General features: G+C 43.2%; 1 protein-coding gene across 1 annotated transcript in view; it reads right to left on the reverse strand.

The window, feature by feature from the left end:
- The window catches only part of RASGRP3 (RAS guanyl releasing protein 3), a 60,201-nt gene extending 38,772 nt beyond the window's left edge, over positions 1–21,429 (reverse strand). The window contains exon 1 of the mRNA XM_009471835.2: positions 21,291–21,429. The gene's annotated coding sequence lies outside the window, so the exon portion shown is untranslated. The remainder of the gene's footprint in view (positions 1–21,290) is intronic.
- Between the last annotated feature and the right edge of the window lie 2,101 nt (positions 21,430–23,530).

The following is a 23,530-nucleotide window of genomic DNA, read 5'->3' on the forward strand; positions in this document are numbered from 1 at the left end:
CCACATGATACAGAGCACGTGAAAGACTGCTGTAAGCTTTCCCTACATTCCAGCTTGTGTTTTTAAGTGTTGTCCAATTGTTTGTCCACTAGCACAAAATAAATCCATAGCAAGGGTCATAAAACAGAAACCAGATGGTAAATGAGGGCATGCATGTACAATGACGCACATTTTGTTCAGGTCCTTTTATTTACACTTGATAAGTCACTTTTTGTTAATAACCCTGCTTTTATGTTTTTAAGCATAACCATTTTTTTTTCCTAAGGTTACCGGTTCACAGTAATGCTAATGGTCTTAATTGGCACAAACCACATAAAATGTTTAATGAAGTTCATAGCAAACATTAAACTAGGAGGCGATTTTTCAAAGAACCTTAAGATTAGTCCCTACAGCTTTTTAAAATAAATCTTCCCATGGTAGCTGAAAACTCACAGAAAGCTGAGCACATACAGACACTTCTAAATTGTACCATACATCTACTACGCATTTAATTATCAAATATCCATTTCCCTGAGAGATGCATAAAATACTGTTACAAGTTTTCAGAAATAATTTTACAGGTTATATTTAAAGAAGAGAAGAAATCAGTATTTTATTGTTTATCTGTGATTAAGTCCCACTATTGCCTGACCATAACAAGTGTTTGAAATGTGACAAACAATAACAAAGTACATCCAGCAACTTTTCTAGAAAAAAAGCCAAGAGTAGAGCTAAAACAGTCCTGGAAGTGAAACAACGCAGGAATTTGGGAAATTTCTCTTCAGAAGACGTTGCACATACCCTAACTTTTTAATATTGGTCATGCAAGGCACTGATGAACTATATACCTGCTTTAATTGACTCACAAATATCACGTTTTTCAAACCTACCATATCACAGACCTCATATTGCAAATTCAGTCCTGGTAGGAATGGCATCCTTCACCCTTTTTACTAACCTACCCTGACCCCCTCCCAAATGCCACTGTTACAATAAGCACAGAATGCTCTGCGCTAGGTCCCTGAGAGCTTGCAGCCCTGTAGATGTCACCGTGGTCCAGCCACCCAAGGGACACCAGGCAGTGGCAGCTTCATTGGCCCTGCTGGTGCCACCTCAGCCAGCCAGCTCACAGCCACGGCATGGGCAGGCGTGCTCCTTCCTCAGCAAAAGGCAGGGCCAACGTATCCTGACACAATTCCTACTTCCCAGAAAGAGGAGAAAAAGCTGCTCATTTAGGCTAGGTATGCACTACTGAGCTGACCATGCGCAGACCAGCTCCCAGTTGCCGAGGCCAACTAGCAGAGGTTGGCCCATATCTACGCCAGTGAAGTCTCTCAACCTCCCAAACAGAGTTGGTATGTGAAACCTGCCCATTGCTGGCCTATACTAACTCCCACCTGCACCTCAGATCCACTTAGGAGACCACTAGGAGGGTCAGGGACCCTCTAGCAGCATAGCGTATTGCATCCCTGCACCTGGAAAAGTGTCCCACACTGGATAATCCTCTACAGACCCAGCTTCAGAGTCCTGCAGGGCTCAGGCTGCTCTAAGCATGCAGCGGTGTTTTGCTTGGAAGGCCCTCAAAATGTACCATTCAGCCAAAGATACTATTAGTTTTAAATGGGTGTCTACAGCCAGATTCTTTCTCATCCCATCCAACAAAGGAGTTAGACATGAGACACTTCTCCCTGAAGCTGAGAGAAGGACCCTGTATGAAATAAGCCCAGCTCACCAAGAAAGGAGTTTCTACAAGTCAGTGCACACACGCAGCCCACGTCAGCCAACAAGAAACATGAGCAGAGAGGTGCAAGCATTCAGCCCTGCCCTGCCAGTGCCTTCCTCCTAGCCAGAAGAAAGCACTTTCCCCTTGGTGGTGCAAAACCCCCTCTTGAAGGAACACACACTTGTTTTTCCGGGAATCGTGCAGAGCTCCTATTTGCAACGAACCAGGGGAAAACTACTCCTTTCACACAACAGTAAGCAGCCAGAGCACTCACCTAAGAAAAAGGGGAAGGTGGGTACACAGTGGTCCTTAGTTTGAACTCATGCTTGGCATTGTAGCAGAAGGTGTCCTAACGGTTAGCTCTGGGGCTAGGCTGGGCAGCCTCAACCCTTCCTGCTAGAGCTGTGCCATCATGCAAAACCCAAAGTTGTCTGAAGTGGACCAGAGGGAGAATACAGGGAGATGCATGGCGCTCTAACCTGCTGGTCAGGCCACACATGAGCCAGGGCTATCCTTGGTTCAGTCTTTCTTCCCAAGAGTTTATATATTTAAAGTGAAAAAAAGCAAGTAGAGCATTTGCTTGGTTTACTTGCTTTGAGAGTTAGCCAGCAGCTGAGCAGTGTTTTTCAAGATCACAACTTTGTACTTTGGTACCTAACTTTTGCTAGAATCCCACTTCGGGCATATTTGTCCTTTTTGACCATCCCCGAATCCTCCTCCAAGTGCTTAAATTACTTGCTTGACTTTTCACAGAGCCAGCTATCTAGCTCTTCCAACTTCATCTAACTTAGTTTTTTTTTTCAAGAGGAGAAAAATAAAATCAATTTTACATTGGCTATTTCAAAATATTTTTTAGTCAGCTCTTCAAAAAATAGAATTGAGAAAAGCTATTGCATTTTCTGCCTATTCCTTGAAAATTGCTGAGCATGAAATGTAGATGGGGAAGAGATTTGATCTGGCTTTTCAATTTTGTTAGTATTACCATCCTCCATAACATATAGCATATGTCTTCTGTTGGCAACATTATAAAGGCAGCCATATAGTAATTAACAAGTAATGCTCTGTGAAAAATTGCAGGATTTTTTTTTTTAGTTATATGACAACTACTTAACTACTAGATACCTAGATCCTGATGTTACACTACCATCCCCTAAAACAGCCTATCTGACCACTAAAGGGTTTTATTCTCATAATGCTTCTAAAAGAAGAATAAAACATTTCCACTGGAGGAAGAACTGGCTGACTGGGGCTAAGCCACATATCCACAGCTGAGCCAAAACCTGATATCACATCTCTTGACTGCAGACTCCAACAACCACAACCATTACATCATTATTTGCATGATTAAGCACTGCTGTTCTACTAGAACAATAAGCATCTTGTCTATATCATGCCACAATGGTATCCAACCACACCACCACCTCTAGAGATGAATGAGTAAAATACAACTATAAATTTAATCTACATAAATTAAATAAAATACATTCTGATAGTCAATGGTTCAATGCAAGAGAAGCACAAAAAGAAAAAAGAAAATAAAATCATAGCAGAGCTTTTCTACATGTGAAGAATTAAAAACTTTTGAAATAAGTGGTTACTATTAAAAAATTGATTGCCAAAGGTGCAGTTGGACTTCCAAATAAAGATAACCTAGAGAATCTGTGCCCCCAGGTGCTTCCCAATGTAACTCTGAAATATCTCATTGCCATCAAGGTGTTTCAGGGAGATTCAGGAAAGCTGGATAAGAAAAACAGAGCTTACTCAATGAGATCACACCATTAGTGAATGATTGCATAAAAAATTAATTTTTGCATTGTAATGGAATTATAAATCCTATTGGGTTTACTATGGTTAACAGAGGTTATTAAGGACACAGGAGGCACACAGTCCTCCACAGCTACCCGTTCTCATTTCTTAATCAGGCCATTTGAAACTATAGACTCCACTGCAAGTCTTGCTGGTCACCCGCCACATGTTGGGAAGGGATTTCAGGGTGATAGTCAGGGATGGGTGAAGGCTACGGCAGTAGGAATATGATCAATATAGACCTTAGCACTCCCTCAAAGCCTTCAGCTTTGTCTAAAGGACCTCCTTCATTTAGGTAATAGATACAACCATAATATTCCTATGAACCAAGCCATGGTATCAGGCATGTCATGCTTTATTTAATGAAAAATTACCATTATGGGATGCGCACTTCCTACTTAGGGGGAAAGCAGAAACATCTGCAGTGATGTGCCCAGAGGTTAGAAGTTCGTGATGGACTGAATGACAAAACATAGAGTCCCTTCCAAGTCTTGCCATCACTCCGACCACCACATGCACACGGGCAGTTATTTTGAGCAGATGGCTTTCCTTAGCGCTCTTGTGCAGTGTAATTGCATTTTGTGTTCAACATTTTGGAAATCTTAAGATGGCACTATTGTGGACTGTCTTGATAGATGGATTTAAAACAAGTGTGTAGGCTGCGAGCTCTTGAGACAGATGTGGTCAGGTGTAATACATTAGTTTTTAAAAGAAACAGGATAACCTGCCAGCAAACTTGTGGTCTTATGCAAAAGCACCAAGTGCTGTGAACAGAGTGGGCAGCATGCAGTCAAGTTTTAAATGTTGGCTACTGTCATTAGTAAAACCAAAAGACATCACTTTTACTGCTGGAGGCTATTAAGGGGAGGTCCACACCTACAAGTTACAGCAGTTTAACTAATATTAAAATGTCAAGCCAGCACAAATCCCGGTGTGGGCACTTTCACATGGATTTCAAGCAAGTTATATTGGTTACAGGTGCAAGCTAAACCAATAAGTCGGGTTTAAATAGGCTTAAATTTGACATACAGAGTAATATTTATTTAGCTAAATGAAATTTAAACAGCTTTTTAGCCAAGCCAAAGTAAATGTACATGTAGCATTTTCCTCATTAATTAAAAGTGGGCTATTTTCCTTCTACTGAGGGACAATAAATGGAGCCACGTGCAAACAGTGCAACTTTGACACAGAGGCACCTCTATGGGTCTCAGTTTATCCATAAACTTTGCAGAGGCCTGCACACAGGAGACTCATATTTTTTACAAGATTAGGACATTCTTGGGGGTTTAAGTAAGCCAGACCTCCCCTCATCTCCCCCTCCTCCAAGCCTACACAACACACCACTAAATATTTGCATTAAACAGCTTCCACCTGGCTGCTGGAGAAAGAGTGCTAAATGTGAGCAGCTGAACAGGGAAATCGAATCAGTAGCAGTATGCAGAAAAAGAAGCTGAGAAGAAATCAAGAGTCTCATGAGACAGTTCAAGGGTAACTTCCCTTGCTACACCTTTTTCCTTTATCCTGTCTTGCTCATGTCCAGGGCAAGCTCTTCAGGACAGAGTTCATCTGCTACCCTGTAGATGTAGGGGAGGCTCTTGCAATGAGGCCCTTTTTTGTGATTAGTCTCCACACATATTAGTGTAATTACCATAATAAGAATCCCAGCTGGGACACATAACAGCTGCACCTTTGCCTACACTGGTGCAATCGAGACATCTGTTTGGGCTCAAGTCAACACAGGTCCTAGGTTGCCTAATGCATGGCTCCTGAAGTTTTTCCCCTCCAAGCAGTTACATATTTCTTGTAGGTGGTCAGTACTCGTTTATTTATTACAGTACACACAAGTCAATTGCTCTCTACAACTATCTAAAGGAGGCTGTAGTGAGGTGGGGGTCGGTCTCTTCTCCCAAGTAACAAGTGATAGGACAAGAGGAAATGGACTCAAGTTGTGCCAGGGGAGATTTAGATTAGATATTAGGGAAATTTTTTCATGGAGAGAGTGGTTAGGCATTGGAACAGACTGCCCAGGGAAGTGGTACAATTACAGTCCCTGAAAGCACTCAAAAAACGTGTGGATGTGGTGCTTAGGGACATGGTTTAGAGGTGGACCAGGCAGTTAGGTTAACAGGTTGGACTTGACGATCTCAGAGGTCCTTTCCAACCTTAACGATTCTATGATTCTATGATTTTTAGAAAACTGTGAGCAAGTGACATACAGGGTCAGGTTTCTCCAGCAACTGATATGTGCTGAAGCTGCGCTAGGCAGGGAAGGGCAGTGTTGCTGGGCTGTCAGGCAGCCTAATGCCACCGCTTCTGTGCCAGTTCATGACCTCAACCATCACATGCAGCTGGCTGCAGGATAGCACATCTGCCTTACTGATGACGTTTGTCATGTGGAGCGGGGACACAGAACAACGGAGAGATTGTGGTACTGCTCCATGAATGCAAGATACAAGCCTTGCTGGGAGTAGGGGAGGAATGAAAATGAAATGAGAGTCTTGGGCTCATCCAATGTGACTCACCAGTACTCATTCACCTTTGCTACACACCTTCAGACAGTAGTTACGCAATAAACCACAATAACTGTCTGCATCTTATTACTTTGATTCACTCTTTTTCTGGATCAAAGGGGAACTTCAAAAGACACTAAGCAGAGTGGGACGTCTGTGTCTTAAAAGGGGAGAGGACAGGGGAATGGCTAAGTGCACACTGCTGATGGGTGGCTAAAGCCAAACCTCATATTAACAAGAGACAGTGCAGAGGGGATGTTACTGTCTCCACAACTCTACAGACTCCATGGGATAAAGTTTCACCTACTCCATTTCATTCGCCTACCCCAAACCAGTGTAATCTCTGTGGTGGGTGGGTTCCAGCTAGCAGTCAAGCACCGAAACAGCCACTCGCTCACTCCCCACCCCACACAAAATAGGAGGAACAGGAGCAAGAGAAGTCATGAGTCAAAATAAAGAAGGGGAAGTCACTCACTAGTTACCATGATGGGCTAAATAGATTCAACTTGGGGAATTTAACTTATTTCATTGCCAGTTAATATAAGTATTTAATTACTGATCTGGGTATTGGGAGATAAAGACGACAAACATAGAAATACCTTTCCTCCCACTTTCCCAGGCTCTACTTCACTGTAGACACCTCTCCTTCCCCCTTGTTATTGCTGCAGTCCCTTCAGTGAGGCAACGAGCAGTGCAGAAGGTCAGGGAGATTCTCTCTGCTGCTCCTTCCTTCTCACTCTTGTCCTATGCTCCAGCATGGGTCCTCTATGGGCCACAGTCCCTTCAGAGGTGTACCTGCTCTGGCATGGGCTTATCCATGGGCCACAGTCCCTTCAGGGAAGTACTTGCTCCACCACAGAGCACCTCCTAGTCCTCTGATCTTGTTGTTCCCTCTGTTGTTCCCCCTGCCTCTCTATTCCCTTGTTCTCTCCATGTTCCCTTCCTCTTGGCATTTTCTGCCTTTTGTTAAACATGTTTTCACAGAGGTGCCACCAACTCAGCTGATGGGCTCAGCTGTGGCCTGCAATGGGTCCCTTGCAAAGACAGCTGGAAACAGCTGTGTCTGGCACAGGGCAGCCCCAGCCTCCTCCCACAGAGGCCATGCCTGCAGCCCCCCTGCTGCCTAAACCTTGACATTTACATCCAATATAGCCTCTAAGGGATGAGCACTTGTCACCTTAGCACAAAAGTATGCAACTTACAAATCATCAAAATGTATTTCATTATGCTTAATTTTCAGAGAAGAGTCCGCTGGGCTAAATATTTACTTTCAGGTCCTCACAGATCACCCAATTAACATCATAGAAGGACATTATAAATTATTTTGGGGCCTAGACGTCTACAGGAACAGAGGTTAAATGAATAGGGCTATAGGTAAGAAACCAAGTGAATATATCATCTGCTCATATGCACTACCAAACTATTAGTTCAGAGCCATATAATGCCTTGTAGAAGTTCATAAATTAGCATATGAGATACAATACATGCTGACCTAACATCAAAGAGAAGCTTACAGAAATCATGAGGAATGCTAATGGACAGTCACACGACCAAATGCTTTCAGTAATCAGAAAGTCACTTGATTAAGGCTTGAGCTGCTTAGACAGCATTTTGTTTGGCATTCTTATCTCTTTCTGTTAAATATAACCAAGATGATTTCTGAGACAACAGAAAACCCCCCAAGTTTCCTCACTTACTTATAAACCCCCTAAAATAATGGATAACCTGATAACTGGATTTGTAAAAACAACAAAGGTTTCATTCTCAATTGCAATTCTAGCATTTTATGGAACTGGTTATCTACTATACTTCAGCTTTGTCCCATCCACTTCTGTATTTGCTTCCTCAATTTATTGTATTGGCATTTGTTTCTCTAACTGTAACTCCAGCTAATAATAGCAAAAATCTGAACATACATCCTTGAATTATTCCATGTACTATGATGATGACATCTTACTTCCACTTTCCATGGGTCAAGGTAGTACAATAGCCCAGAATGCATCAGGTTCAGAGGAAGAGCTAAAGGAAGACTTTAGTTCGTCTTCAAAAAGAAGAAAACTTTCAGCCACACTCTCAGTAGATTTGTCACAAAAATTGTTTTGCTATTCCCAGTAAAGCAAAAACAATTACAAATATCAGACATTTGATTAACATTTATGATGCCAGGGGATGCAGGTATTCTGAGAATCTTTGCCCGTCAGCCATGCACTATGATGGTAGTACCAAAGTACAACCCACTGGGAGAGGACAGCAATCAGCAATAAGAATTCACGTACTCTAACTCAATCTTTTTTCAGAAACTGAATCAATACACTGCCTGTAAGCCTTCAGTGAAACTCTTGGCAATTACCTTTAGTATTCACAGACTTGCATACAGCTCTTTGCAGTCTTTCATGAATAAATCTGGTTTGTTAACCTAGTCACATAGGTCAAGTCAGGGGAAAAAAAACACCTTATCAACATATATTCTTGATTGATTACACTGTCACATGCCTTTAATAAGACAAGAAAAAACATTTTTTAAGTTATTTTAAAACACGTATGGGGAAACAATCAACAGTTCTGACAGACATGTATATTTGTTATTGTATATTGTATGCTGTATATTGTATGTAATGAAGTATTTTAATATTTATATAATTTATTTTATTATATTTTATATTATTATATTTTATATAATACATTGTTATATATAATGTTTTTATATTATTATATTTTAATGTTTCTTATTTTTTACCATTGCTAGCTATATTCTCTTAAAGCCAAGCTAGAAAAATCACACTGATTTATTAATTAGATGACGAAAAAATCCTCTGCCCTATTTACCTAGGCCTTCTGTTAGGTTCAGCTTAGAGGTTTACATTTTCCCCCACAAAGCTTATTTTTTCTCATTTTTATCTAAGCCAAAATTATTCTATAGTAGTATAGTCCTTGGGTACTGACTTTTTTGAAGCTGTTAAATCTTCCAAGACTTATGACAGTTTTAAGAGTCAACACTACTTCCAGTTTCAATCAATTTTAAGGCAAAGAGTAATCATAAGAGCCTCTAACTTGTATTTAAATTCAGTAAGTTTGGTATCAAAGTTCTTGTCTGATACACCTGTGGCTTCCAAATTGATTTTCCCTTGGAAGAAGGTTTTTCACTCCATGTAATTCCATAATTTTCAGTTATTTCCCACTGTAGACTAACTGCTCATGGCACAATACTTTCTAGGCCCATGCTGGCAGACAGCCACATTGCAAACATCTGCGCTACACATTATAATGATGCCACAGGAATTACAGACATGAATGGAGCTTCTCAAGCACATCAAGCTCTACAGGCTTGTGCTGGTCACCCAAACAGCAGAGATTATAGCTAAGTGCCCCAGAAAGCAAGATGTTAGAACACATTCTTTCTTCCCTTTTCCATCTCTGTGGCTACACTGTATCAAGAGAAGACAAAATGATTATCTGCAGTTGCAGCTACCAGTGAAGGGAGACTTCAACACCTCCTACCTGCCTGCTACCATTGCCAGCATCGATGACCATATCTGATTTCTCATTCTTTCTGTTTTCCTGGGTTCCCCTACTTGAAGAACAACTGCAGTTCCTTTACATCTAATAAAAGCAAGGGTATCGCCTTGTGAAGAGAGGAGGTTAAATGTGTGTTTATTTTTCCCTCTTTAGCCCTGTTATCCCGTACATTACCTCACATCTCTCCCCATGAATTCACAACCTACACGTATCCTGGTGCGAGGAGTGGCCTCCCTGTGTAGAGAGCAGTTTTGCTACTGACCTTTCCTCCTGTGACTACAATCAAAACATGGGTCGGCTTCAGAAATATCTTGACCACACATTTACAGCCTGGGAAGTACTTATCAGTGCAGTAAATTGAAGGCAGCAACTGGCAAAACAATAAAGGCAGGAAGAGGCTTCCAGAGACTTAAGTAATGGGAAGCTGGATGTCTGAGATGGAGCAAGACAGAGTTAAAAGGACAGAGGGGCAGGACAGAGCTTTGGCTCCTTTTGCTCATTTGGCTGTTACGGTGCATTTCTAATGGAATCATCCTTTGTCTTCCTTTTGATGAATGTAGAAAATGGTTCACATGTAACTGCTATTTCCTCACAGATGTGCTAATAGGTCCCAGACAAGGAGAGAGGCCAGAGCAGTTGCTAATGGTCAGTAACCCTTCTCACTCCCTGGTGGCACCTTCCCATTCATCTGGGAGAAGTTGCTCTTTAAAGAGAGAATGTAATGAATTAAAATGGTACGCTAGAAAACACTGACAGACACACATGCCAGTAGACAGACCTGCTGTGTGATCCTAGGAACTCATGCAAATTGCTGTCTACTGCACACTCACATGAATCAGGGATGCCTGCCTTGTGCAGTGCTATGGTTTTACATCTGCAGAAGTCACTGGTGACTCACAACTCACGGCAAGCAGGCATGCAAAAAAGCTGGTTGGTAGAGTAAAAACACAGCCTGGAGGTCAGGAGAGATCCAGCATCTTTGAGAAATTCTGTCAACAGATGCTGGATATCAAAATACACAAGCAGTTCCTTACATCTAGTTATTTTCTGTGAGTTTCCCTTGGGAAGACTGGTGAAACAACGGCAGGCCTTGGATTTCTTAATGATGTGGACAGAGTATTTTAAAGACAGGCATACTGTGTTTCCTAAACCAGTTCAGAGGTTTTTAAAATAGTAAGCTTCCAACAGAGAAGAGCAGGGAAGAGATTATTTGCTCTTTCTAGCGTGTCTGACCAGAGTTTGTACTTTTTTTCAGAGGTAACAGAGCAACCGTCAGTCAGCTGACTAAACCTTGTTTCCTTACTAAGCAGTCTACTAAGAAATACACACTGGTTACTACAATCATATGAAGACACACAGCAAACCCCTAAAACTGTTCACGATACAAGAAGAAGTCTACAGAGTATGGGACACGAGAACAGTGTCACCACAGTTGATTCCTACATCCAAGCTTTTGGAACAGAGTGAGTTTTGTTAATAACCACGTACCTTCCTAACCATAAGGCAGTTTGCAGCCAACAAGTTAAATGCCTTCTTTAAAAAGAGAGTAATGGCAACACAGAAATTTCTCATCAGAAGACTGGAAACAAACACAAGCTCATCTGAAGAAGGTGCTATATATAAAAATATACAGAACAGCAAGACAATTAAAAAAAGGGGAAGGAGCCGTGTAAAAAAAATATCTCTCTCAAAGAAAAAAAGAGGAAAAGCATCTTACAGCTCCTGCCTTAATAAGTAATCCATTAAACAAGTAACTTTGATCCTTAGTTTGCTAATATTATTTTGGTAGTTAAATATTTATTGTATGAAAGAATATTTAACACCGGATTGCAGCTACACAAATATCCCACTTCTGCAACCACAGAACAGGACAATGGGACTTCAGAGAAACAAACCTTACCAAAACCCATTGGTTAAGTTTGCAATGCTCATGTCTTAAGATACAACACTGTAATTCTCTAAACCTCATGTATTTGTAGTGCAACCTGTATTTTCTGCCTAAAAGAGCAAGATCTGTAGAAAATCCCAAAATGCATACTTTGTAGAGATGCTATGCCAACGATTCACCATTATTTGAAAAGCAACAAGCGCCATTGCTGTAGCTGTAACAGCTGACAATCACATATTCCACCAAGTATCTTTTTGGCCGTGTGGATAAAACCCCTTAATTGGTAGTATAACACTGCAGTGGATGGTTCAGTCCATCCCAAATACCTGTTGCCCTCACGAGTAACTTGGAAGACACTTATTCAATTCATCCAAGCCTCTTTGCTTTGTATTTATAGAGGAAACTCATAACTATTTCTTACTTAGCACATAATTATCAAATTTAAGGAGCTTATCAGAATTTCTTGAAGGGTCTGTTTAATAATGATTAGAGGGGGAGAGACTCTTTTTAAGGGCAGATAGCAATAGGACAAGGGGGAACGGTTTAAAACTGAAAGAGAGGAAATTCAGATTAGATGTTAGGAAAAAATTCTTTACTCAGAGGGTGGTGAGGCACTGGAACAGGTTGCCCAGAGGGGTTGTGGATGCCCCGTCCCTGGCAGTGTTCAAGGCCAGGCTGGACCCTGAGAAACCTGGTCTAGTGGGCAGCATGCCTGCCCATGGCAGGGGGGCTGGGGTTAGATGATCTTTAGGGTCCTTTCCAGCCCAAGCCATTCTATGATTCTATGATTAAAAAAAAAAAAATATCCTGTGGCTACGTGGTAAAGCTAATATGAAGTGAAGAAAGTGGTCAAATAAGGAGAGGAAATTAAAGGGTGGGAGGTGTTAGGAAGATTTTGATTTAGAAGCTGAGATAGAGGCTTAGGGACTTGTTATCCCTCCCCCAGTATTTGGCATTGAAAGACTGACTGCTATTGCAGTCAGGTTTTCAAAACAGCTCATGCCTTTCCAAGCTTATTTACAGGAATGAATTGTATTTCTATAAGCACTAGTATACCAGATAACCGTGCCCAAGTCAGAATTTACAACAATTTCTGAATCTATATAGTTAAACCAGTGCAAGAATTCCAAAAGGAGCGGATTTTGAAACACAGACATGAAACAAATTGCAAAAGAGCCTTTACTTAAGATATATTAATCTGAAAACCACCTCTCTTATTTTGATTCTGCAATGTGAGCTGAGAACTAGATCCAAAAAAAGGATTAAGCACCAAAATCCTGGCTCCCTTTTACTTCCAGGGCCTGACTCCAGGGCTGTGATCCTCAGCCTGGTCTCTCACTTCTCACCTCCTCACCCCAGAAGTTGACTGCCTAGAGTTTTTAGCCTCTTTCTCCATTTTCAGTATTAAAGTCCCCAAATGCCCAGTGGTGGGCTTCGAGAAGCCTATCAGAGTCAGCAACACCAAGCAGCTCCCTGCTTGGGTCAGTCCTAAATCCTTTTAGGATCTGTACACCAGAAACTCCTCTGCCTTGCCTGTGTTAAGCATCCTCTGGTCACACCTACCACGTCACTCCCATACTAGATAGGTGCAGCCATGATGCCCAAGCTCTTTATCCAACACTCCTTAAAGCTGTGAGAGATACAGGATCAATTCTTCCCATTAGTGGAAGGATTGTAAATCTCCCACTGTCTTGGCTGAGACTACAGAGTAGATTTACCAGCCCCAGAACATCAATGAAATTCCATATTAAATGAAATAATGAAGTTTCTTTGGGCTGCAGGGAGAAAGCAAGCAAGAGCATGACTGTATAATTTAAGGGGAAGAGCACTCACTCAAGAAGAGGGAAAAAAAAAGTGATTTCTAGTTCCTGCCCCAATGCCTACTTCAGATAAAAATATACAGACAGTCATTAGGGCAGGGCCTGGAAACCAAGAGTTTTAGGAAGGGTGGCAGCTGTTCCAGGAAGTATGTGTTCATGAATTCGGTAAAGCAGAGCATGAGTAAGCAAGCTAAAGTAGGCAAGACATCTTTGGCAGAGGAGATTATTATTAGTCTTTTAAGGAAGCTATTTCATGAACAGTGTGATAAGGCTGGAATGTCATGGCTATTCTGATTCGAATGACAAAGATCACTATATATCCAGACAGTAAGTTGACTCAAGCCCTAGTTCAGCAAAGATTTTCTGATGTAATTTGCCCCACTGGTAATCAATTACGTATTTGCATAACCTGGTTTTTTTACTTCCTACTAGCCACACCAGAAATTTCCAAACAAGCTCTGGGTTCAAACACTGGGTCACTGCAAAACAAACAGAACTTACCAATGCATGCCATATAAACTGGTACCAAGATTATGGACTGGGTGGACCTAAGTGAATTACGGGTTATGAATGGAAGCCTATCTGTAATAATGCTATTTCAGATTAAGGAAATTCAATTTGGTGAGACCGGAGTTTAAGCTGGAGAACAGTTATGTCTTTTTAAAGAATATGAAAAAGAATACAGCATCACGACAAAGAATATGCATGCAGGATGGACAACAAACAGGAGGAGCTGTGGAAGCCATTGTGCAGCAGGAAAGCTATGATACAGTTGCCATCACGGAAACATGGTGGGATGACTCGCACAGCTGGAGTCCTGCAGTGGATGGCTATAAACTCTTCAGAAGGGACAGGCAAGGAAGGAGAGGCAGTGGGGCAGCCCTGTATGTTAGGGAGTGTTTTGATTGTCTAGAGCTTAATGATGGTGACAATAGGGTTGAGTGTTTATGGGTAAGAACCAGGGGGAAGGCCAACAAGGCAGATATCATGGTGGGAGTCTGTTATAGACCACCCAACCATGCTGAAGAGGCAGATGAAATATTCTGTAAGCAGCTGGGAGGTCTCATGATTGCTAGCCCTTGTTCTCATGGAGGACTTCAACTTACCAGATGTCTGCTGGAAATACAATACAGCGGGGAGGAAACAGTCTAGGAGGTTCCTGGAGTGTGTGGAAGATAACTGCCTGACACAGCTGGTGAGGGAGCCAACTAGGGAAGGCACCCCGCTGTACCTGTTGTTTGCGAACAGAGAAGGACTTCTGGGTGATGTGACAGTTGGAGGCTGTCTTGGGCATAGGAATCACAAAACGATAGAGTTTTTGATTTTTGGAGAAGTAAGGAGGGGGGTCAGCAGAACTGCTACCTTGGACTTCCGGAGGGCAGACTTTGGCCTGTTTAGAAGACTGGTTGACAGAGTCCCTTGGGAGACAGTCCTGAATGGCAAAGGAGTCCAGGAAGGCTGCACATTCTTCAAGAAGGAAATCTTAAAGGTGCAGGAGCAGGCCATCCCCATGTGCCAAAAGACAAGCTGGCGAGGAAGAAGACCGGCCTGGCTGAACAGAGAACTTTGGCTGGAACTCAGGAAAAAAAGGAGAGTTTACGACCTTTGGAAGAACGGGCAGGCAACTCAGGAGGACTACAAGGATGTCATGAGGTTATGCAGGGAGAAGATCAGAAGGGCCAAAGTCCAACTAGAACTTAATCTGGCTACTGCCATAAAGGACAACAAAAAATGTTTCTACAGATACATTAGCAACAAAAGGAGAGCTAAGGAGACTCTCCATCCTTTATTGGATGCAAGGGGAAACATATTGACAAAGGATGAGGAAAAGGCTGAAGTACTTAATGCCTTCTTTGCCTCACTCTTTAACAGTCAGACCAGTTCTCAGGGTACCCAGCCCCCTGAGCTGGAAGACAGGAACAGGGAGCAGAATGAAGGGGAAATTAGCAACCTGCTATACCACGTAGACACACACAAGTCTATGGGGCCAGATGGGATCCACCCAAGGGTACTGAGGGAGCTGGCAGAGGTGCTCACCAAGCCACCTTCCATCATCTATCAGCAGTCCTGGCTAACCAGGGAGGTCCCAGTTGACTGGAAGTTAACAAATGTGACGCCCATCTACAAGAAGGACCAGAAGGAGGACCCAGGGAACTGCAGGCCTGTCAGCCTGACCTCAGTGCCGGGGAAGGTTATGGAGCAGATCATCTTGAGTGCCATCATGTGGCATGTACGGGACAACTGGTGGATCAGGCCCACTCAGCATGGGTTTATGAAAGGCAGGTCCTGCTTGACTGACCTGATCTCCTTCTATGACAAGGTGACCCACTTAGTGGGAAAGGCTGTGGGTGTTGTCTACCTGGACTTTAGTAAAGCCTTTGACACAGTTTCCCACAGCATTCTCCTGGAGAAACTGGCTGGTCATGGCTTGGATGGGAGTACTCTTCACTGGGTAGAAAACTGGCAGGATGGCCAAGCCCAAAGAGTGGTAGTGAATGGAGTCAAATCCAGTTGGCGGCCGGTCACAAGTGGTGTTTCCCAGGGCTCAGTATTGGGGCCAGTTCTGTTTAATATCTTTATCAATGATCTGGATGAGGGGATTGAGTGCACCCTCAGTAAGTTTGCAAATGACACCAAGATGGGCTGGAGTGTTGATCTGCTGGAGGGTAGAAAGGCTCTACAGAGGGACCTGGACAGGCTGGATTGATGGGCCCAGGCCAATTGTATGAGGTTCAACAAGGCTAAATGCCAGGTCCCACACCTGGGACACAACAACCCCATGCAACGCTACAGGCTTGGGGAAGAGTGGCTGGAAAGCTGCCTGGCGGAAAAGCACCTGGGGTTGTGGGTCAATAGCCGGCTGAATATGAGCCAGCAGTGTGCTCAGGTGGCCAAGGCGGCCAATAGCATCCTGGCTTGTATTAGGAATGGTGTGGCCAGCAGGACCAGGGAGGTGATAGTGCCCCTGTACTTGGCACTGATGAGGCCGCACCTCAAGTACTGTGTTCAGTTTTGGGCCCCCCACCTACAAGAAAGCCATTGAGGTGCTGGAGCGTGTCCAAAGAAGGGCAATGAAGCTGGTGAAGGGTCTGGAGCACAAGTCTTATGAGGAGCAGCTGAGGGAGCTGGGGTTGTTTAGTCTGGAGAAGAGGAGGCTGAGGGGAGACCTTATCACACTCTACAACTACCTGAAAGGAGGTTGTAGCGAGGTGGGGGTCGGTCTCTTCTCCCAGATAACAAGCAACAGGATGAGAGGAAATAGCCTCAAGTTGCACCAGGGTAGGTTTAGATTGGATATTAGGAAAAATTTCGTCACCGAAAGGGCTGTGAAGCATTGGAACAGGCTGCCCGGGAGAGTGCTTGAGTCACCATCCCTGGAGGTATTTAAAAGATGTGTAGATGTGGTACTTAAGGACATGGTTTAGTGGTGGACTTGGCAGTGCTAGGTTAACGGTTGGACTTGATGATCTTAAAGGTCTTTTCCAACCTAAATTATTCTATGATTCTATGATAATAGATGCAACCTTGGGTCATGTGTCAAAGGCAGCCTCAGCAACATGCTTAGCAAGCATGCAAATATACTCAATATATGTCACGTTCAATCTATTTGACCATATCATGTGTGACTTACTTAAATACTAGCCTCTAAGACTGATTTCTACATTGAAAACCATCAATCTGTTTCAGGCATGGGGAGCAAAATATACTTCAAAAGGAATGGAAAATCCTTGTTCATCTCGGAGATCCTGTTCCTGCACACACTGCCTGCACTCCAGATGCTCTCGCACAAGCCCACCGCTACTCCGAGTGGAAGATCTGTTTGCATAGTAAGGGTTGAAAAGAGAGGCGGTTTCAACAGTAGCAGAAGGACTTGTATATGGAAATGTATTGATACACATAACACACAATATCGATATATATTAGCTACTGGTATACCATGCTTGGTATGACATTTGTGGTAGTCCAAAGCAGACACACTGCTGAATCACTAATATTAAATTTGTGTTAATTTAAGATGATATGGTTATTTTCTCTTTGCAGGAACTAAATATATAAAGTATCTGAACAAGAATAGCTCAGGTTTCACTAATTTTGCACAGATTATTATGCCTGGCAGGTTCTTGAGATGTTGAAGCCTTCTCCCCTTGCCTGAGAAACTCCAGATCATTAGTAAAGAAAATATGCATAAGTCACAGGTGGGAGAGTACAGTATAGAGACAGTCAAACCATTTCACCTATTTGAATGTGGTCAGAGGACACTGCAGCAAGGGGAGCGGTTATTCAGAGAAGTGAGACAGCAGATGGCCACCAAAACAACCAGAGTAATTCTCAGGGGTAATCGTATTTTCTGCTGAGCTGTAAACATCAGTCGTGTGGGTATTTCCACACGCCCACACTTTGACCCTGACCCCACACACACTTAGAGGTAAGCTGAACTTTCTGATGGGACCACTCATGAGTTCAGCTCAGCAAATATCCATGCATTTGCAGGATTAGTCTTTGTATCTGAACTGGACTCACCAAGTCTGTTTTGTTGATATTGCCAGTGCTTGTAGCTGAATATTCTTTTACCTTCATTACAAGAGAAAAGTTCTCCCCTGTCCCAAAGCCTCTAATCTGGTGGTCAGGTGGTTTTTAAATACGTTATACCAATAAGCAAACCTATTAATGAAGAAGTACTACTGCACTGCCTATTCACATCAAATAGAAAAAATGCAGAGAAAAGCAATGAACAGCAAAAATAGGAAGACCTGAGAATTTGTTTCAGCTTTTTTATTCGAACACTCTGGTATAAGACATTCCTGACTTAAAAGAAAGGGCCAATGTGAAAACATGTCTATCAAGTTTCGTGGTGAAAAGTGATTATACCACAAATACGTTAACGGAAAACATTCTGTGCAAGTTGTTTAGAGTACCTATAAAAATGTTCTTTAGCCAGGCCCGGACAGGTTAGGAAAAAAAAGAGAAAACCACACAAGTACCTCTTCAGTATTTTTAAAAGTAGTTTCCTCTCTTTCTTCAGGAACATCCTGGGAGTGGCTCCTGTTTATAATGGCATTTTCAACTAGAAAGAGGGGCTGGCAAAACTGTGGTTACTCTTCAGCTAGATGTTTTGCTATAGAGCAGAAATACGCCCATTCAGAGAACTGTAAGGCTGCCCTGATCATTTCCTCAGAGTAAAGGAAAAGGATTTTACAGGAACCTTACAGGAATCTTACAAGGCTCTCAGTGATATGAGTATGCACCGAGCTCCTGCAGAGGGACAGCAACGGTCACACTGTTACCGAATCTCCTCTACTATGTAATAAAAAAAATTCCAGGATGAACAATTTCTGTAAGGTATTGGACTTTCTGGAGATGCGTCAATGGGAAATCCAAGGGCTAAGCACTTCCTCAAACAAAGCATGCTGAAATTTAACTCATGTACTTCGTGCCCATGCAGAACTGCCTTGACTTACATAAACATATGGGGGGTATATTCAAAAAGCTGAGCACATGTTTTTGTGAGATAGGGATATTATAAAATAATGTAAAAGAGTGGTGATACAGAGGTTGTGCCTCCTGCTCAAGCACAAAATCAGTGTGTGCCCCAGTGGTGTCCCATGACTGGTGCTGCAGTAACAGATGGTGCAGTTCGAATTAATTAGAAAACCCATAAAGTGAGGAAAGCCCAAAGACTGCAATACTCTCGTTTCTCAAAGTACACTGTATTTAACAGTAAGTATCCCTAGCAAAATAGGTTGGTGATAAGGATTGAAACAACTGCACCCTTGAGAATCTTGTAATGTTGATTAAGTTTTCTTTATTTTGTGGACAGAGGATTTAAAAGTCTAGTCATGAGTCTTGAATTTCATTCAAAATAAGATACAGTAATGACAGCTGGAAGCTGCAAATAAAGCAAGGTTGTTTACCTTAAATTTTGTAGATCCAAATATTGAGTTATTCTCCTTTATTGTAAACGACCTTAATAATCAATAGTATAAAGGCACAAAACTGAGCTCTCCTCACCACGTTTCTTTGAGACAATACAGTGACTGCTGTGACAGAGTGTTTTCAGACAGGTATTACCTGAAGGCATGCTCAGCAGTGCAGTTATCTAATTTTTACTATGCAATCATCACTAGTTCCTTTTTATACTATCATTAATTCCCAGGGATGCCTGAGAATAAAACCAGTTGCACGAGGCGTATATAGCAGGCTCATAATCCAGCTGATGTAGAACCATATGGGTTTACATCAGCCTTCTGCAACAACCCTGGCACAGTGGTTGGGCCAGAGATAGGGAAGAAGGTACAGCAGGAGCGGTCTGAGCTCCTATCTATTTTCTGGTGGATTTGGGGTTTAACTTAGGTTCAAAGCAGGGTCCTTCAACAGTCTTTTTCACCTGACCAGGCAGTTTGCTTAACAGAGAATATTATTCACAAACATAAAATACAATGTCTGGAAACAAGCACCCCGTGGCATAGTCTTACCCAAAATGAAGAATTCCTACAGTTCTGAAGAAAAAGAGAGTTATGCTGGGGTCAGAATAAAAAAGCGACAGCGGACCACTTATTCTCCCTGCCCCACATGGGATGGAGACCCGGACAGGCCTGAGGGGCCCCACTGCAGCCAAGGTTCCTGGGGGACTAGGGGCTCCTGAGCGCAAAGCCAGGCACCGTGGGGCCCCGCAGGCCTGCTGCATTCATGGCGTCGTGTGCCATCTGCGTGGGAGGGCTGCAGTGTAACCGCAGCCTGATAGTACTTGAGCTCTTGGTTCAAAGGCAGTCTACTCTCAGAGACGCGAACAGGCAGGAAGCCAGGCAGACTTCTGGTTTTGTGAACAATTGAAACTGATTGACATTTTCCTATAAAATTTCCAGTTAACCGGCAAAGCCATAAACTATGGTTTAAAGAAAAATAGAAGTCTTGAGGGAGAAATAAATAAAGTTTCTCTTTCTACGTGAGAAATCTTTGCATCAGGATTATTCTCCCAATCTTTAAAGTAGGGACTGCATGTTTCCCTGACCCTGCCAGTGTTTACCCTTGGTCCCATTCTGAAACTCAGGCTTTTTGACTTGATATACACCATCCTCAACAGGACCCCACTGCTCTCCACCTCTGTCCCTCTCAACCGTCCCCAAAGCACCTGGCATCCCTCAGTCCCAACGCATATCAAGTTCCATCACCCATTCATTTGTTCCTATTCTTCCTAAGTCCTCCTTCAAAAAAAACAGTTAATCTCTACATAAATAATTGATCAAAAGTTCCTTTATATATATCCTATACTCCAATTCTTGTGTTTTAAAGCAAAACTTCACACCAGAATAGTAAAAAATTATCAGATAGGGAAATCAATCATTCATGAAGCAAAAACATCAAAAATGCAAGTATCCAGAAATACATGGAATTAAAAACCTGGAGATATTTAGACTCCCTGTTCTTAGAGAGGATTTTTTTAATCTTCATTATCTCATTACTCATTATTATCCAGAATGAATCAATTATAACTTAATCAGTGCATCTTCACTGTTGTCCTGTATTTCTCTGCTTCTACCTTTCTCTTTCCAAAAAATCTCTTCATTGACCCCCAAAAAGTAATCAGTCACAAGCAACTTCCTTCAGATCGATCACACTGTTTTGAGGGGGTACCCCCGTTAATTCCTTACACGAGTACTTTTAAGCCAAATACTGAAATTGCTCTATACTGAAGTTGCATCATTACCTATTGACTAGCTCTACACAGAAAGGAAAATGCATAAACAGCATTCATCATAAACAGCCTCCTCACACCATCATCTGAGTAAATAAGCACCATTTTCCCTCCCGGGATAGCATAAGGACAAAACACCGTACCTGTCTTGTTCCCGCAAGAACAAAATGAACGCTATTGTTAATCACAGGTCAGAAAAATACAGACATTCTGAGCATGAATGACTACTTATCAATGAAGCGACAAAAATATGCCTTACCCTTACGTGTTTCTACAAAAGGCCTAGGATGAAAGTAGGAAAGCAGTGGCAGTTTAGAAAAAAAACCAAACAAACAAACCAGGGAAAATCACTTACTGTACTTGGTTCTGCAGAGGTATTCAACACAAACATCACCCTTCCTTGTCCAGCTGCCAAGTGCTAAAGCATGAAATGAGCAGCTGTTTCCTTCGAGCTGGGGCTGTGTGTCTTAACTAGTCACATGTCCCTCCTGATAAATCTCACTGCCGTGCCAGGAGGTCAGAATCTGAAGATCATTATTCCCCTTATTAGAAAATCCTTTTCATAACAGCAGCCTTTGCTAAAGCATTTGACTGGAACGTGGTGCTATGTGCTCTGTAACTTCTTGTGTTTTTTTTTTTTTTAATGACTAACACCAAACAGTAGATAAGCCTTAATCGACAGTAGGGGCAGCACAAATGGAAAGTTAAACACATCCCTGTTGAGCGCTTCAGGTTTGTTTCTGACTTCACAATTTGCTGTGCTTAAATTTAGGAATTTCAACCATGAGGAACAAGACAATTTAAAACGCTGTGGCGTTCATAGCGTCTTTAAGACCAGGCCACTCCACAGATCATGCAAAATACGTGAACAACCCCACTTTCTGTGGATTAGTTGTACTTAAGGGGCAACATCACTACCTTTCGTGTTTGGATACTAGTGATGAGTGGCTTATTAATACCGGAGATCATTTTAATTTTGGTATCTAGCATTTTTACAGCATGGATTATGGGGTTGCATTGTGCCAGACATTGTCTAGTCAGACTGTGATAGCCCTTTTCAGGTGGGGACTATCAGTCTGAACACAGAGAGCAAAATGGGAAACAAAAGCATCCTTATCCCCATGTTCCCAGATGTAGGACAAATGAAGGAGAAACACTGAAGTCAAGAAACGAACAGATTCTGATGGAATTTTCCAGGGTGATACGTAGCCATACGTTACTGAAATTCAGCTGAGACACTGCACCTAATGCCCTTTAGCTTGGTCACATATTTAAAGATATTTAGGTATTTAAGGACAAAGACATACTGTCAATGGGATTTTGAGGGTGAGATGCAAAACATCATTTTCTGAAATGCTTAATTCCCATCCCACTTATAGGATATACTGTGCTGAAACTCCGGCGGTCCTTGAAATTTAAAAGACTGACAGGACACAGGCAATTGCCATACCTCAGTATAGGATGTGGTAATGGTATTTTATTGTTTGGTAAGCAATCCAGGTCTTGCAAGATCACACAGTCTCATTGGATTATAAAGGGCATTATAGGGCATTTTTCTGAAAAACAACCTGCACTAATAGTTAGTACTGCAACTGAGATTTGAACAAATTCAAGGAATTGCTCAGAGCCAGATAGGCGCCTGTTGTTAAAACTACTGAATTATAATAGCATATCTACCCGGCACATTTGTCAGAAACCGATGAAAGCCTGCAAATCACCGATGATGAGGGCTGCAGCAAAAACAGGGTAACTCAGGTTGCGTCCTTTGACCTTAGCCAGCCCTTCATATTATATAAACGCGCCCATGGTTACAAACCCTTGCAGCCATCCGCACTGCCAGCGCGGCCTGGGGCAGGGAAGAAGCCCTGGTGCTAATTACCCCTGCCTTTGCGGGTCTCTCATTTTCTCGCTATCGCAGGGAAACCACTGGGTTTCCTTGGTCAGTTTTCATGGACAAACCCTCCCGCCTCACGCGGACTCTCATAACCCAGCCAGGCGCGGGTGCGCCCGGCCTGTCAGAGCACCTCGCCGGCAGCCTGGGAGGTGAAGGTGCCCCGGGTACCCGCGGCCGGAGCCCCAGTGAGGGGCCAGCACCCCGAACCCCCCACCGTTCCCCGGTGACACGGCAGGGTTTGGTGCCCTTGTTTGTCCTCGTCTGCCTCTGCGCCCACACCCTGGAAAGGAATGTAAACAACAAATACGCGAGAAGGAAGCATCAGTCGAAAGTCCCTTCGGTTTATGTCCCGGGAGGATCGTTCCTGGTTCTCGCCGGGAGGACGCGCCCGGCGCGGCAGCCTCCCTCCCCGCCGGCGCGCGCCCCGCCAGCCGTTAGGACCGTTAGGGCCCTCACCGAGGGCACCGCGACGCCCTGGGCGGCGGCACTTCTAAGAGACTTCGCCCTTTCGGCCAGACATCTCAGAGGGCAGAAGCGCAGCAGGCGCGAAAGGCGACGGACGGGAGCCCCTGGATGTCACCCCGGGCCCGAGTTCCCGGCCGAGGGCCGGGGTTGAGGGGCGGTCGCCGCCGGCCGTGAGCCCGAGAGGCGCTGCGGGGAGGCCCCACAGCAGCCCCCAGCGGCCTGAGCTCCCCGCTGCA

Source organism: Nipponia nippon, unplaced genomic scaffold (genome assembly GCF_047370975.1).
Source record: "Nipponia nippon isolate SJK-2023a ecotype South Korea unplaced genomic scaffold, ASM4737097v1 scaffold_4, whole genome shotgun sequence".
NCBI lineage: Eukaryota > Metazoa > Chordata > Aves > Pelecaniformes > Threskiornithidae > Nipponia > Nipponia nippon.